At 43.9% G+C, this 16,748-nt stretch overlaps 1 protein-coding gene across 1 annotated transcript in view; it reads right to left on the minus strand.

Moving 5' to 3' along the window:
- The window catches only part of TRABD2A (TraB domain containing 2A), a 75,903-nt gene that overhangs the window by 26,144 nt on the left and 33,011 nt on the right, over positions 1-16,748 (minus strand). The gene's annotated exons all lie outside the window — the stretch shown is intronic.

The raw sequence follows: 16,748 nt of genomic DNA on the forward strand, positions 1-16,748 counted from the left end.
CAGGTGACCCACCAGCTCTTAAATGTCTCAGCCTGGAATTCCCACATTTCATTGGCTAGAAGTCCCATGGCCTTGCTTAATCTGCAAGGGGCTGGGAAATGTAGTCTTCTCGTGTACCAGGAAGGGGTTGGGAACCAGAAGGAGGTGAACACAGTGTTGACCACAGCCCTCTAACCTTAAGGAGGCTTCAATCCCTTAAACTAAATCCAAGAGATCATGAAGACTCCCCAGTCCTTCCCCATCTCCACAGCCATGAAATGTTCTCTGGCTCAAAAATGTCATTTCTCATATTTGCCCTATTAAGCAGTAAGCCTCAAAACTTCAGCTAATATCTCATAGACCATCTAAAGCTGGTCGCCCAGTTGTGGTCATTCCCAGTCTGCTATTCCCTCCTTTGGCACACTTGGTCACCCAGGGTCTTTCTCCACCTTTGCTCTTAGTTCAGCACTCAGAGAAGCTTCCCCTGACCTCTATCTAGGTAGCCAGTGTCCCACCCTGGCTCCTGTCTAGTCCATTATCTTGTTTTATTTTCTCCGTAGTTGAAATTTCTCACTAGCCGAAATTACCTTCTTCATGACATCTTCCAAGCCTGGACTGGACATGCTATTGGGACGTCAATCCTCCCTCCTGTTATGGGTTGATCTGTGTCCCGAAAAGAGATTTGTTTAAGTTCTAGTCCCTGGTACCTGTGAATGTAGCCTTATTTGGAAAGAGCATCTCTGCAGGCGTAATTTAAGTTAACACGTCATGCTGGAGTAGGGTGGGTTCTAATCCTTACAAAAAGCGAACGTTCCTTATAAAAATGACCGTTCCTTACAAAAATGATGGGTATCCTTACAAAAAGAGACACAGACAGACACAGAGCAAAGATGGCCATGTAAAGACAGAGGCTGAGATTAGAATTACGCTGCCATAAGCCAGGCAGCGCCAGGGGACCCTGAAGCTGGAAAATGAGGAAGGATCTTCCTCTAGTGCCTGAGAGAGAGCATGGATGGCCCTGTCAACACCCTGAATTCAGGCTCCTAGCCTCCAGAGCCATGACAGAATAAATTTCTGTTGTTTCAAGCCACCTAGGTTATGTACATTGTCACAGCAGCCCGAGGAGATGCATACACCTCGTACCCCTGTACTGTTTCTACTCCCTGTGATATAAAACGGTTGATGGGGAGTTCAGTGCATTACAATGAATCAGCTTATCAGGCATTTCCCTGCTCAGAATTACACAGGGTCCCTGCTAGAAGATGAACTGATCATCCATTAAAGTTCCCTGTTGAGCCTTGGTCCTAAAGGACCAGGAGGCCTGGGGACAGCAGAGGTATGAAGAGGAGGAGGGACGAGAAGGGAAGGAAAATGCCAACCATAACCCAGGGTTACTCGAGGATTCTGGAAACTGAGTGGTTGGCAGACTGGGCATCATCAAGAACCAGAGCGCATAATGGGTGATGACAGGTGTCATGAAAGTTCATTCTTATGTCAACTAATAAAGGATAGGATCCAAGCCAGTAAAGTGCTAAACATCCTTGAAGTTCATTCACTCATTCCTTCTTCAGTTCATTAATTCAGTCAATAAGTCATTATATGCCTACTGTTCCAAACACTAAAGATAGAGTGAAAAAACCAGTTGCCATCAACTCATGGTGACTCCATGTGTGTCAGAGTAGAACTGCTTCATTGGGTTTTCAATGGCTGATTTTTTTTCAGAAGTAGATTGTCAGGTCTTTCTTCCAAGGTGCCTCTGGGTGGATTTGAAACTCCAACCTTTCAGTTTGCAGCCAAGCACATTAATTGGTTGCACCACCCAAGGACTCCCAAAGATACAGTAGGGAACGAGGAGACAAGATTCTTGCTCTTATGGAGCTTCCACTTTACCTGAGTGGGGTGGGGGCCTGTCAAGAGCAATCTGAGAAAGAGGGTGGGAAGGGGGTCTGGTGTATTATAGAAGATTCTGGAACAAGGATAAGAGGTAAGGGCCCTAAGTTAAACTTTCACTCCATGATTTCAGACTTGCCAGGATAGCTCCATACATAAGCAACTCAAAACTCTTTTAAGGTTTATCCCTTCGCTGCTTTGCCTTTCGGGGAAAGAGGTCCTGTGTTACCCAGGCAGAGACCATACTATAAACACGCATCTTAAGGAAGTTTGACAAGCAGACTGTGAATCTGAGTTGATGCTAAATCTTTCTTTCATTGCTAAAAACCACAGAAATGCACTTTTTAAATCTTTGATATAACTTCCTGTAATTATCACACGCCTTTCCTTCTGGAGCTGCTGCAACCACCCCAAATAAAGACCTAGGGGAAGCATGGCTTTAAGACTGTGTTTATATCCTAATTACTTCTGAAATGGCTTAGCATCTTGCAGATTAAAATCCAGCACACCATAAGCCATTTACCAGTGTGCCTCAAGAGACCACCTAAGAGATGAGGTAGAAGGGGTTCTGGCACATGGCTGGTGAATGAAATGCATTCAGTGAAAACCAGATGAAAGCTCAGAGGAGAACCTACAGGGACAGCCACAAGGGGATGCCCACCCCCACTGATTTAGCAGGGATCTGGGGAAGCCTCTGTGCATTGCTTACTTTTAAGGTGGGAAAGCTCTTGCTTGAACTCAGACTGCCTGGAAAAAGACCAAAGATGAGTTCCTGGTGAAAAAGTCTCTGAGTGAGGCCAAAGAGTCCTTACAGGGTTTTCTTGGAGTCTGAATGCTCCCCTGATGACCCTGAGTGCTTGTTAGCATGCCACCTAACATGACCAAAGAGGTGGGTCACTGGACAAGTTTTCTAGGGCTGCTGTAACAAAGTAACAGAAAGTAGGTGACTTCAAACAACAGCAATTAATTCTCTCACAGTTCTGGAGGCTACAAGTCCAAATTCAGGGTGTCGGTAGGGCCACGGGAAACTCTGGCGGCGTGGTGGTTAAGAGCTAAGGCTGCTAACCAAAAGGTTGGCAGTTCAAATCCACCAAGTACTCCTTGGAAACCCTATGGGGTAGTTCTACTCTGTCCTATAGGGTCGCTATGAGTCAGAATCGACTTGAGGGTAACGGGTTTTTTGGTTTATAGGGCCATATTCTCTCCAAATGCCCTAGGAGAAGATTGTTTCTTGTCTCTCCCAGCTTCTGGTAGCCCTGGGTGTTCCTTGGCTGGCAGCTGCAACATAATTCAGTGGTTATCTTCCCTCCTTGTCTCTTCTCTTCTTTTATAGCACACCACTGAAATTGGATTATAATCCACTCTACTCCAGTATGGCCTCATGGTGACTAACTGGTAACATTTTCAAAGACCCTATTTCCAAACAAGGTCACATTCACGGGTCCCAGGGATTAAGACTTCAACATGTCTTTTAGGGGTACACAGTTCAATCCATATCAGTGTCATTTAGCTCTCTCTCCTCCATGCTGCAGCACTTTTACTATCCAGAATTCTTAGACATCAGAGTAAATATGCATGCCTCAGAGCTGCCCTAGAGCTAAGCCCAGTGCAGGCAGGGCTCTCCTCGGGGAGAACCTTTGGGTCAGGCCAGGGCTGGCCATATAGGTAACAACAAAAACAATAATGCATAAGGTAAAAATTTCAAACCTAAAAGACATATATCTCCCTCCCATTCCTGTTCCCCAGTCACCCTCCTTAAAAGCAATCACTGCTGCCAGTGTCTTGTATCTCTTTCCATGGATAGTCTCTGCATATAAAAGCAGATTAGATAGATAGATAGACATACAGACAGGTAATAAGGAAGGAAGGAAGGAAGGAAGGGAGGGAGGGAGGGAGGGAAGGAGGGAAGTTGATTGTATTCAGGAGTTCCCAAGACCACCCTCAGGTTCAATAATTTGTTAGAAGATCTCATAGAACTCAGTAAAGTCATTATACTCACAGTGACAGTGTATTACAGTGAGAGGATATGGATTAGAATTAGCAGCAGAAAAATGCACACTGGGCAAAGTCCAGGAGACACAAACTTCCAGGTGTCCTCTCACAGTGTAGTACAGACAGCACTTAATTATCCAGCAACAATGTGAGACAACACACACAGAGTACTGACAACCAAGGAAGCTCACCTGAGCCTTGGTGTCCAGGGTTCTTATCAGGGGTCAGTCATGTAGGCATGGCTCCAACCTCTCCAGAGTCAAGTTCATACCATGAGGCCCAAGGTCCCCACAATAAACCACATTGTTAGCACAGACTTTTAGGCACAGCCCCCAAGTAAATGAAGACACTCATCAGGCAGGACGTTCTAAGGGCTTAGAGCGTACCTCCCAGGAGCCAGAAAAGGGTCAAACTTTTCTTTAGAATGCTCAGGGTGTGGACAACCCAGACCTGCTGAGTTAACCTTTTACTGCACAGAGAGATAGGTATTTCCTCCCCTTTTTTTGTTTTTGATTTTTGGTCCTTAGTAGACAAATTAAAGCCCTTCCACAAACAAATACTGGAGTTATTATAATGTTGTTGTTAGATGTCAATGAGTTGTTTCCAACTCATAGTGACCCTACATACAACAGAATGAAACACTGCCCTGTCCTGCACCATCCTCACAATAGTTATGTTTAAGCTCATTGTTGCAGGCACTGTATCAATCCATCTCTTTGAGGGTCTTCTTTTTCACTGACCTTCTACTTTACCAAGCATGATGTCCTTCTCCAGGGACTGGTCCCTCCCAATAACATGTCCAAAGTATTTGAGATGAAGTCTCACCATCTTCACTTCTAAGGAGCATTTTGGCTATACTTCTTCCAAGACAGATTTGTTCATTCTTCTGGCAGTCCATGGTATATTCAATATTCCTCACCAACACCATAATTCAAAGGCATCAATTCTTCTTCGGTTTTCCTTATTCATTGCCTAGCTTTGGCATATATACGAGATGACGGAAAATATCATGACTTGGGTCAGTCCTCAAAGTGACATCCTTGCTTTTCAACACTTTAAAGAGGTCTTCTGCAGCAAATTTGCCCAATGCAATGCATTTGATTTCTTGACTGCTAACTCTATGAACGCTGATTACGGATCCAAGTAAAATGAAATCCTTGACAACTTCAATCTTTCCTCCATTTATCAAGATGTTGCTTAGTGGTCCAATTTTGAGGATTTTTTTTTTTTTTATGTTGAGGTGTAATTCATACTGAAGCCTGCAGTTTTTGATCTTCATTAGTAAGTGCTTCAAGTCCTCTTTACTTTCAGCAAGCAAGGTTGTGTCATCTGCATATCACAAGTGTTTAAGGAGTTTTCCTCCAATCCTGAAACTACGTTCTTCATATATTCCAGCTCCTTGGATTATCTGTTCAGCATACAGACTAAGTATGGTGAAAGAAACAACCCTGACACACACCTTTCCTAATTTTAAACCACGCAGTATCACCTTGTTCTGTTGAAACAGCTACCTCTTGGTCTATTTACAGCTTATTCATGAGCAAAATTAAGTGTTCGGAATTCCCATTCTTCACAATGTTACCCATATTTTTTATGATCCACACAGTCGAATGCCTTTGCATAGTCAGTAAGACACAGAATACATTTTTCTGGTATTCTCTGCTTTCAGCCAAGATCCATCTAGCATCAGCAATGATATCCCTTGTTCCAGGTCATCTTCAGAATCCACCTGGAATTTCTGGAAGTTCCCGTTGATGTACTGCTGCAACTGCTTTTGAATGATCTTTACCAAAATTTTACTTGTAATATTAATAATATTGTGTGGTAATTTCTGCATTCTGTTGGATCACCTTTCTTTGGAATGGGCACAAACACGGATCTCTTCCAGTCAGTTGGCCAGGAAGCTGTCTTCCAAATTTCTTGGCATAGATGACTGAGCACTTCCAGCATTGCATCGGTTTGTTGAAGCACCTCAATTGGTATTCCGTCAATTCCTGGAGCCTTGTTTTTGCCAATGTCTTCAGTGCAGCTTAGGCTTCTTCCTTCAGTACCACTGGTTCTTGATCACATGCTACCTCCTGAAATGCCTGAATGTTGACCAATTCTTTTTGGTACAGTGACTCTATGTATTTTTCCATCTTCTTTTATGATTCCTGCCTGCATCATTCAATATTTTGCCCATACAATCCTTCAATATTGCAATTCAAGGCTTAAATTTTTCTTCAGTTTTTTTCAGCTTGAGAAATGATGAGCATGTTCTTCCCTTTTGATTTTTTAACTCCAGGTCTTTGCACATTTCATTATAATACATTGTCTTCTGGTGCTGCCCTTTGAAATCCTCTGTTCAGCTTTTTTATGCTATCATTTCTTCCTTTCGCTTTAGCTACTCTGTGTTCAAGAGCAGATGTCTTAGGCTGGGTTCTCTAGAGAAGCAAAACTAGTGGTGTGTATACATAGAGAGAGATTTATTTCAAGGAAATGGCTCACATGGTTGTGGAGGCGGACAAGTTCCAAAGTTTGTGGATCAGGCATCAGCTGGAGGCTTCTCCTGACTCACGTGGTTGCAGGAGCTGATGAACTCAGAATTGGCAGGCCAGACAGCAGGCTGCTGCTCACAGGGTTGCAGAAGCTGGCAAATCCCAAAGTCAGCAGGTCAGACTATAAGCTGCTGGCTCAGGTTCCAAGAAGCAGAGGTGAGATGACAACAAGCCAGAAACAGGCTCCAGAGCAAGCAAGCGAGCTTTGTTAGAATGTCCATACGTATATTAGGCACAGGCCACACTCCTGAGGAAACTACTATAACAACTGATTGGCTGATTACATCAGATCACATCATGGAGGTGATTATATTATATTATTTATGGGAGATCACAAAATGGAAGACAATTACATCAGATAACAAAATGAAGGACAATACTGAGAATCATGGCCTACCCAAGCTGACACATAAACTTAACCATCACAGCTGACCTGTTTTCAACTTGGCACCTGTGCACATCTCCTTAAACCATACATAACCTCTGTCAGATTGTTATACTGTGGTAGCTTATATGTTATTGTGATGCAGGAAGAAATATCAGCAGGGTCACAATTGTTATGGATTGAATTGTGTCCATGAAAAAATGTGTGTCAACTTGACTAGGCCTTGATTCCCAGTATTGTGTGGTTTTCCTCCATTTTGTGATCTGCCGGGGCCAATTGTGGAACAGACCACCAATTGTTCATATGCAAGTTCACGATGAAACTGAAGACAATCAGAGCAAGTCCACAAGAGCCAAAATATGACCTTGAGTATATCCCACCTGAATTTAGAGACCATCTGAATAATAGATTTGACACATTGAACACTAGTGACTGAAGACCAGACAAGTTCTGGAATGACTTCAAGGACATCATATACGGAGAAAGCAAGAGGTCATTGAAAAGACAGGAAATAAAGAAAAGACCAAGATGGATGTCAGAGGAGACTCTGAAACTTGCTCTCGAACATCGAGCAGCTAAAGCAAAAGGAAGAATTGATGAAGTAAAAGAACTGAACAGAAGATTTCAAAGGGCCTCTCGAGAAGACAAAGTATTATAATGACATGTGCAAAGAGCTGGAGATGGAAAACCAAAAGGGAAGAACACGCTCGGCATTTCTCAAGCTGAAAGAACTAAAGAAAAAACTCGAGCCTCGAGTTGCAATAGTGAAGGATTCTATGGGGAAAATATTAAATGATGCAGGAAGTATCAAAAGAAGATGGAAGGAATACGCAGAGTCATTATACCAAAAAGAATTAGTCGATATTCAACTATTTCAAGAGGTGGCATATGATCGGGAACCGATGGTACTGAAGGAAGAAGTCCAAGCTCCTCTGAAGGCACTGGTGAAAAACAAGGCTCCAGGAATTGATGGAATATCAATTGAGATGTTTCAACAAACAGATGCAGTGCTGGAGGTGCTCACTCGTCTATGTCAAGAAATATGGAAGATAGCTTCCTGGCCAACTGAATGGAAAGGATCCATATTTATGCCTATTCCCAAGAAAGGTGATCCAACCGAATGTGGAAATTATAGAACAATATCATTAATATCACACACAAGCAAAATTCTGCTGAAGATCATTCAAAAAGGGCTGCAGCAGTATATCAACGGGGAACTGCCAGAAACTCAGGGCGGTTTCAGAAGAGGACATGGAACCGGCGATATCATTGCTGACGTCGGATGGATCCTGGCTGAAAGCAGAGAATACCAGAAGGATGTTTACCTGTGTTTTATTGACCATGTAAAGGCATTTGACTGTGTGGATCATAACAAATTATGGATAACATTGCAAAGAATGGGAATTCCAGAACACTTAATTGTGCTCATGAGACACCTTTACATAGATCAAGAGGTGGTTGTTTGGACAGAACAAGGGGATACTGATTGGTTTAAAGTCAGGAAAGGTGTGCGCCAGTGTTGTATTCTTTCACCATACCTGTTCAATCTTTATACTGAGCAAATAATACAAAAAGCTGGACTATATGAAGAAGAACGGAGCCTCAGGATTGAAGGAAGATCAATTAGCAACCTGCGTTATGCAGATAACACAACCTTGCTTGCTGAAAATGAAGAGGACTTGAAGCACTTACTAATGAAGATCAAAGACCCAGCCTTCAGTATGGATTGCACCTCAACATAAAGAAAACAAAAATCCTCACAACTGGACCAATGAGCAACATCATGATAAATGGAGAAGACTGAAGTTGTCAAGGATTTCATTTTACTTGGATCCACAATCAACAGCCATGGAAGCAGCACTCGAGAAATCAAAAGACGCATCGCATTGGGTAAATTTGCTGCAAAGGACCTCTTCAAAGTGTTGAAGAGCAAAGATGTCACCTTGAAGACTAAGGTGTGCCTGATCCAAGTCATGGTATTTTCAATCACATCATATGCATGTGAAAGCTAGAAAATGAATAAGGAAGACCAAAGAAGAATTGACGCCTTTGAATTCTGGTGCTGGCAAAGAATATTGAATATAGCATGGACTGCCAAAAGAATGAACAAATCTGTCTTAGAAGAAGTACAGCCAGAATGCTCCTTAGAAGCAAGGATGGCAAAACTGCGTCTTACATACTTTGGACATGTTGTCAGGAGGGATCCATCCCTGCAGAAGGGCATCATGCTTGGCAGAGCACAGGGTCAACGGAAAAGAGGAAGACCCTCAACGAGGTTGATTGACACATTGGTTGCAGCAATGAGCTCAAGCATATCAACGATTCTAAGGATGGCTCAGGACCAGGCAGTGTTTCAATCTGTCGTGCATAGGGTCGCTATGAGTTGGAACTGACTCGACAGCACCTAACAACAACATGATATTAATGAGGCAGGATTAGAGGCAGTTATGTTAATGATGCAGGACACAATCTACAGGATTAGATTGTGTCTTGAGTCAATTTCTTTTGAGATATCAAAGAGAGAAGCAAGCAGAGAGGAGAGGGACCTCGTTACCACCCAGCAAGAAGAGCCAGAGTGGAGTGCTTCCTTTGGACCTTGGGTCACTGTGCTGGGAAGTTCCTAGATCAGGGGAAGACTGATGACAAGAACATTCCCCCAGAGCTGACAGAGAGAGAAAGCCTTTCTCTGGAGCTGGTGCCCTAAATTTGGACTTCTAGCCTCCAAGACCATGAGAGAATAAATTTGTATTTGTTAAAGTCATTCACTTGTAGTATTTCTGTTATAGCAGCACTAGATAACTAAGACTTTCATGGTGAACAGGTTCCACATGAAGACAGACTAGGAAGAAGAGCCTGGCAATGTATTTCTTAAAAAATTGGCCAGAGTAAACCTTACGAATAGCAACAGAACGTTATCTGATACAGTGCTAGAAGATGAGTCCCCCAGTTTGGAAGGCACTCAAAATATGACCTGCATTCCATTTCATTCCCTGATTCCTGGTCTCCTTCTTCCTCTGTTGCTCCAGGTGAAGAGAGACCAATTATTGTATCTTGGGTGGCTGCTCACAAGCTTCTAAGACCCTATGCACTACTCACTAAACTAGGAGGTAGAGCAGAAACTCTAAAAACAATATTAGGCCAGTTGACTGTAGAGGTTCACAAAACCATGCATCTAAACCTTTGAACCAAAAAAACTATTCACATAAGGTGTTTATTTGTATTTATCCTACTTCATTTTTATACATGTCTGTCTCCTTCCTTCAGGGCTGCACTGCTGTGTAGCTTGAGCTCAATCAGGTATAGGATACCCTTCTTATATTAAAGGTTCCTTGGTTGCATAGTGGTTAAGTGCTACGGTTGCTAACCAAAAGGTCAGCAGTTTGAATACATCAGGCACTCCTTGGAAACTCTATGGGACAATTCTACTCTGTCCTATAGGGTCACTACGAGTCAGAATCTACTCAACGGCAACGGGTATGGTTTTGTTTTTTTAAAGGGAAAAGGTTTTAAATATCCTGAAGACAACAGTAAATATTTGTTCCCTGCCCAAATTGCCTCAGGCACTGGCCAAGCATCTGCCTTACCCGAGCTTCTTTCTGTTCCCCCTTAGAACTGGAAGGAAGTCCCAACACCCTTCGATCTCATCTCCACAAAATAAGTTGGACCTAACACTAGCTCCCTAACTCAGTGGGTCTCAAAGTGTGATCCCTGGACCAAGAGAGTCTGCATCACCTGAGAAATTGTTAGAAATTCAAATTCCTGGGCCCCACTCTGGATGTAATGAATCAGAAACTCTGGGGGTGTGCCCTGTAATCTGTATTTTAACCAAGCCCTCCAGGAATGGTAATGCACATTAAAGTCTAAGAAACACTGTGGCCCTCAGCACTTGCAAAGGTAAGTGGAAACACAAGGTGGACCCAGGTGGTACGAGGGAGTGGGGAGTGATCAGGATACCTAGGCAGATGAGAAAAGTAAGTGATCCTGCATCAGTGTATCCCATACACAGGCAGGCCCTCCACTGTGAACGCCAAGCTGCCACAGTCACTTACGCAGAATGGGCAACAGAGAGTGGATTACATCTCCCAGGGACAGGAAGCATCGTTCATTCAACAAGCACCCAATAGACAGGGCAGGAAACCAGGGCCAGGGGACCAGCGGCAGGCAGCAGCAAAGATAGTTTATTGAACATCATCCCTCTGCCTCCTTCTCATAACCATAAAAAAACAGCTGTTGCTATCTAGTTGGTTCTGACTCATAGTGACCCAATAGGACAGAGTAGAACTGTCCCATAGAGTTTCCAAGGAGTGCCTGGTGGATTCAAACTGCTGACCTTTTTGTTAGCGACCATAGTGCTTAACTAGTAAGCCACCAGGGCTTCCCTTTTCATAACAAGCACAAATAAAGTCTTGTGGGGCTTGATTCCTAAATCATTGGGATTATAATTGTGCTGAAAATGCCTGAAGTCCCCAGGGCTTCGGGAAAGTATAGGAGGGTCTAGGACAGGCATCAAGGAGCCCTGGTGGCTCAACGGTTAAGTGCTCAGCTGTTAACTGAAAGGTTGGTGGTTCGTACCCACCAGCAGCTCCTGTAAAGATTTCAGCCTAGGTAACCCTACGGGGCAGTTCTACTCTGTTCTAGAAGGTCACCATGAGTTGAAATTGACTTGATGGCATACAACAACAACAGGAGAGAAGTCAGGGAGTATTTAAGACTGAGTTTTCAGCTCCGGTTGTGCACTAGAATTATGTGAGGCACTTTAAAACAATACTGATGCTCAGAGCTCACACCCAGGGTGTCTGATTTAATTGGCCTGGAAATAAGGCCCTGGCCTCAGTAACATTTTAAAAGCTGCCCTAGTGATTAAAGGTACAGTCAAGGGGCAAGGATCACTGACTTAAAAGCTGGGAGGAGCAGCTGGAGGCAAAATAGGAAAGTGAGGAGTACTCAGTGTAGGAGGTCAAAGGCTGCAAGGGTTCCAGTAGAAAATCTGAAGCGTTTTCACTGGATATAAAAAATGTTTTAAAATTATGTTCTTTCATAGCCCTTCCTTTGAGTGTGGGCTGGACTCTGTGACTCACTTCTAACTAATGGAATAATGTGGAAGTGGCTACTTACAACTCGGAGACTAGGTCCTGCTTGCTCTCACTCTCTTCTTGGATCACTTGCCCTGGGGGAAGCCAACTGCCACATCCTGAAAACACTCAGGTAGTCCTGTGGAGAGGTCCATGTGGTGATAATGAGGCCTTCTGTCAAAAGCCAGCAAGGAACTAGGGTCTGCAGCCAAAACTCACGTTGAGGGCGCCATCTTGGAAGCACATTCTCCAGTCTCAGTCAAGCCTTCAGGTGATTGCAGCCCTGACTAACAGCTTGAATGCAAATTCATGAGAGATTCCGAGCCAAAATCACCCAGCTAAACTACTCCTGGATTACTAACCCTGTATGAGATAATAAATGTTTGCTGTTTTAAGCTGCTAGTTTTGGAGAGATTTGTTACAAGGTAATAAATAACTAATACACCTTGGCCAGAACCAAATTAGTGGAGCTGTAAAAGTAAAAGCCAGGTTAGAGCAGGGAGATGCATGAATGAGCGGAAGAACCAAGGGACACAAACAGCAGGTAATTTTTCTAGAATCTTGACTGTGAACAATAGAAGAATGTACACTAGCGCAAAAGACAGGCATAAGGAATAACTATTTTTATAGTAAAAGCACAATGAGTATGTTTATGGGTTCTCGAAAAAAGAAAGGTATCAGCTAACCAAACAAGGCTGAAGAAGCAAGGTCCCAGACAAAAGTGAAGAGGTGGAGGACAGCCAAAAAGGACTCAGTAGAGTTAGGTGGGAGAGGACATTTCTGCCTGTGGGGCAGGTGAGTGGGGATGGAGACAGGCAAACTGGGGGTGGGAAGGTGTAAGGAGAGGAGGCCACAGGGGTTCCAAACTGTGGCCTTAACTCTCTCTCAGTAGGTCTCAAGGTCTGTGCCTGGAGATGGAGGAGATGGAGAAGAGCGTGGCCATGAGCAATGTGATGAACATCTGGAATGGCTTAGGTGTGAACAAGGAACAAGGGCTACCAGGCCTGAGGAGCAAGCCTGGGGAGACGCGCAGCTGGCCAGGTTGAGGTTAAAAGTCGCTCATGCCAACCCAGGATACAGCTGGTTTTTAGACGGTCTAACTTTATGGTCTCAGTGCTGGCTGTTCACTGTTAGAATCATCTGGGGACCTTTTATCTGATCCCCAGGCCCCACACCTAATGCTTCTGATTCAACTGATCTGGGGTGAGGTCAGGACATTGAACTCTCTCTCCCCTGCCCCCTGCCCACCCCTAGCCATGGTGACTCCAATGTACAAGCCAGGCTACAAACCACTGATTGAACTCAAGTCAGGGTTACAGCTTCAAGAACCTAAAGAAATGAATACCTAACATGTCCACTCTTTCAAATATGAAATGTCTTCAGAGAACTGTTTGTATGTGCTGCACTGCAGTCAATTCCTAGCTCGATTCTCCAATGGGCATGTGAATGACAATTCCCTGCACCAGGATGGAGGCAGGATGGCATCCTGCCATCAAAGTTTTCAAAGTCTGACTCATTCTTACAGGGGGGATGTATGTCGTCAGGGTGTTGGCAGATGGGGCCACCATGCTTCCACAACAGTATTGCTTTCTATAATTTTCCACACAAGCCTAAGCCTTTCTGTGGACTAACCCAGAAACTACCATTTAAAACATCATTTCAAAAGAAATCCACATTGCAAGTTCTGGAATCCAGCCTTCGGAAAGCCCTGGCACGCTCCGAGGAGAATTCCTCTAATGGCTCCCATATGGTTACTAGCCTGCCAAGCTACTCATCCTCCTGGCTGCTGGCACCAACTCTGTTTTGCTGATGTAATTACAATGAACTCTCTTAAGTAAAAACTGCCACATAGCAGATGCCCTCACATAAGTCCTTGTCATTCACTGTCAATCTTTTAATAGCAATTGTGGGCAAGGCAAGAGGCATTAGGAAAGAGGATGAAAGGTAGAATGGTGGAACAGAATGCTAAGCAACCTGGAGAAGGACAGCAAGTTCCCAAGATCAAAGTTGGTCAAGATCAAAGATGAGGGCCCCATGAGTGAATGGGATGGAAGCCAGGGTCTCCCAGCCCAATGATGAAACCTGGAAGGAAAGGAATGGAGAATAGAACTTCTGGTTGGAAGGGTTCCCATTGCCACAGGACAGGTGAAAGTCACCACAGAGCAGAGGAAGACAAAGCAACCCGAAAATCACCTCCTTAGCCCGCTATGGAACCACTAGAGATGGTGCAATAGGGGTTACAGACCCGGCTATCCCCTGACCACACCCGCTTATGAAGGAGTCTGGGGCATCTTGCAAACAGGGGAGGAGCCCATCTCCAGCTAGTTTGAGTTCTGCAAGTAGGAGACCCAGCTGGACTGGCTATTGAGGAATCCGAAGCCAGCCCTACTTCGAAAACAGTGGCCTTGCCTCTTGGGAGAGGAAAGCATGGCGTCTAAGACTCTGCTGAGGAGCGGGTGGTGCCACAGAGGGGTGGCAAGAGGCTGGTACCTAATTCCTGAGACCAAGGAGAAGTGACCTTTGTTGTTGTTGATGTTAGCTTCTGTTGAGTTGATTACAGCTGATGGAGCTCCATGTATGTAGAGCAGAACTGCTCCATAGGGTTTTTGAGGCTATGACTTTCAGAAACAGATCACCAAGCCTATCTTCCGAGGTGCCTCTGGGTGGGCTCAAACACTCAGCCTTTTAGTTAGCAGCCAAGTGCTTAATCCTTTGTGTCACCCAGAGAGCAGGTTAAACAGGCACCAGAGAAGGAAACAGCAGTGGGGGCCAGGGCTCACGGAAGCATCCCTAGACAGTCACTCTGGCTTTCCTTTCTGCAGTTTAATTAAATAAAAAGGAAAAGCATGCAATCGCAGAATGAAACTCTCATATATGGGTTTCAGGAGACAACTGTGAGGACGTTTAGAGCAAAACAATTTGTAATAGCAAAACACCGGAAACAGCCCCAATGTCCATCAAGAGAACCAATAAATCACGGTATAGGCACCAGTGAGTGGATAAACAGCAGTGAAAAGCAATGGTGGCTATATACATTAGCACAGATGTTGAAGAAAAAGCAAGACACAGAAGAACGCATATTAAAAATTATATAGTTCTAATTACAGAACAGTTCAAAAGCAAGAGCAAACGACATGCTGTTTAAGGTACATATTTGGTATAACTGTAAAGAAAATGGTGACTTCAGGTAAGGAATGGGGAGTTTACATCGAGCAGTTACAGAGGCAAGAAGAATCAAGATAAACAGAGGGAGACTCAAATTGGTTTAAACCATAAGGAAAAGGACCTTCACATAGGAAGTCCAAAAACAGGGGAGGCCCCAGCATACTAAGATCAGGGCTCCTTTTGTCTATAAAAAGCAGTTGCCATCGAGTCGATTCCAACTCATGGTGAACCTACAGGACAGAGTAGAACTGCCCCACAGGGTTTCCAAGGAGCACCTGGTGGAATTGAACTGCCAAACTTTTGATTAGCAGCCAAGCTCTTAACCACTACACCGCCAGAGTTTCCCCTATTATCTATATAACTGCTTTATCCTTGGACTTCCCTTATAACTGGAAAATTCAAGCCCAGCCAGAGCAGAAGAGAACCTCCCTTCTAACCACTGCCTCCTCTTCCTTTTAATTGGGCCAATTTAGGACACATGTTAACACCCAGACTAATAAGAGTAGCTCGGGAATGCTGTGTGCTGATTGGCTTAAGCCCAGGTTCCTGAACCAGTCACTGGCAAGGGAGTGGGTCACGGGAGCACCAAGACAGGCAAGTAAGGACATATAAGGTGGCAAACCACAGATTCAGAAACAGAATTCAACCCCAACCCTGTTCCTGTCTCTCCTGCTAACTTAATCCAGAACAGAATGCCTAAGACTAAGGAGGGACTATGCAAGAGGAATGAAGGGAGTAAAACATGTGTCTGCAGAAAACAGCATGCAGGCTGGGGGGAAATGTCACTGTACCAAAAAGAACTGATCAATGTTCAACCATTTCCAGAGTTAGCATATGATCAAGAACCAAAGGCACTGAAGGAAGAAGTCCAAGCTGCACTGAAGGCAGTGGTGAAAAACAAGGCTCCAGGAATTGACGGAATACCCATTAGATGTTCCAACAGACACAGTGCTGGTGGTACTCACTCGTCTATGCCGAGAAATTTGGATGACAGTTGCCTAGCCAGCTGACCTGAAGAGATCTATTATTTGTACCCATTCCAAAGAAAGGTGATCCAACAGAATGCAAAAATTATCAAACAATATCATTAATAAAAATATATATATATTATTATTAATGTAATAGCAGACACAAATTAAATTTTGCTGAAGATCATTCAAAACCAGTTTCAGCAGTACATCAACAGGGAACTGCCAGAAATTCAAGCCCAATTTGGAATAGAACATGCTGATGTCAGAGGAATCTTGACTGAAGGCAGAAAATACCAGGAAAATGTTTACCTGTGTTTTATTGACTATGCAATAGTCATAACAAATTGTGGATAACATTGGGAAAAATGAGAATTCCAAAACACTTACGCTCATGAGGAACTTATACATAGAACAAGAGGCAGTCGTTCGAACAGAACAAGGGAATACTGCGTGGTTTAAACTCAAGAAAGGTGTGTGTCAAGGCTGTACCCTTTCACCATACCTATCCAATCTGTATGCTGAGCAAATAATCCAAGAAGCTGAACTATATGAAGAAGAACGGGTCATCAGGGTTGGAGGAAGACTTGTTAATAACCTGTGCTATGCAGGTGACAGAACTGGCCTTGCTAAAAGTGAAGAGGACTTGAAGCACTTACTGATGAAGATCAAAGACCACAGACTTCCGTATGTATTACACATAAACATAACCCAAAACCAAAACCAAACCCAGTGCCGTCGAGTCAATTCCAACTCATAG

This window comes from Loxodonta africana, chromosome 15 (assembly GCF_030014295.1).
Source record: "Loxodonta africana isolate mLoxAfr1 chromosome 15, mLoxAfr1.hap2, whole genome shotgun sequence".
Lineage (NCBI taxonomy): Eukaryota > Metazoa > Chordata > Mammalia > Proboscidea > Elephantidae > Loxodonta > Loxodonta africana.